Here is a 1,365-nt window from a genome sequence, read left to right on the forward strand (position 1 = left end):
ATTCACACCGGATGAATTGGAGATTGAAGAAACCAGTAATATGTGCAAAATATGCCACAGTATGTGTTGTTTGTTGACTGGAGATGAACTTTTTTACTTTTTGAATAGTGAAATTACTATAAAAGAGAACCGTTTTGTTATTGCTTCAAATGAACAAGTAAAATTTTTATTGTGGCTGTAACGGTCATACTCGTGATCTCGTAACATATGCAATACACATGACAGAATGTGTTGTTAATTAACTGGAAAAGAATGTTAATACTTTTCAAGTAACAAATCTATAACAAATGACAGAATTTTAAGTTATTGCTTTCAAAGTAACAAGGAAAATTTTTGCGTGTAGGTCTGTGCCGAAAGTTCCGAGTTAAATTTTCTTAACGATTCGTAGTGTAATTGTGTAGCTAGACTGCCTTACCAGGACCACGCTGCCGGTTCTCGTTTTGGGTCTGCCATCTTGGCTATAGCGTTTTAGACAACACGTTTCTTAGTTCAGCTACCTGTTCAGACGCTTAAGGGTCAGACGCTGCTATGAGCAGCCCCTTACATGCAAAACAGATACTCACGAAGGTTAGGTTTCCTTCGAGGAGGTCAGTCTCTTTCCTATCAGCATACGACTGACTACGGGTTAGTCACCATGATCTTCGTTTGGTTACTCGTACCCTGGCTGATACGGGTGCTACGGACCACAATGGGGTCTATTGTATGCCTGCAAGTACACAAAGTACTGATGGTATGCACTACACAGCCATTCAACAACCTGTCTGTCTGTCTGTGGGAATGGAATTTTGTGAAATAACCTGATTCTGAGAAAACAGCTGCCGCACGATTAGGCTGGAATTTTACATAAGAACATCTTCCGAGAAACAAAATATTTGAAATGTAATGCTGAACGATATTCGAAAAGTCGATTTTCATTGACACCGTGATGTTGATGTCATGCGATAAACAACAATTCGAGTGTTGTTCCTGAATTGATCATTGACTGAACTACGCAACGGTTTATTCGAACAGCACGTGCGTTGCACGGTAAGCGGTATCGCAAATGATAGCAGAAAAACACTTCATCTCTTACGTTGTTCGCGAGACTACTCTCGAAACACTGTTTTTCCAATCCCGTTTTGCTACAGGATAGTCATTGATGTAGGTTAACCTCTCTCAACCTATTTCTCTTTTAAATTTTCTCAAAATTCACATCTTTCTATCAACCAAACGTGGCATAAGAGTTGTGGCATAAAATCTCTCTTAAATGTAAGTTCAAATATATGAAAACTTTTCTATAGGCTTGAAAAAAAGGAATCCGAATTCAGCACAAAATGATTGAAAGTTTGTGAATGCTAGAATCAGTAAACAATGGAAGGTATAATA

The sequence above is a fragment of the Wyeomyia smithii genome, chromosome 3 (genome assembly GCF_029784165.1).
Source record: "Wyeomyia smithii strain HCP4-BCI-WySm-NY-G18 chromosome 3, ASM2978416v1, whole genome shotgun sequence".
Lineage (NCBI taxonomy): Eukaryota > Metazoa > Arthropoda > Insecta > Diptera > Culicidae > Wyeomyia > Wyeomyia smithii.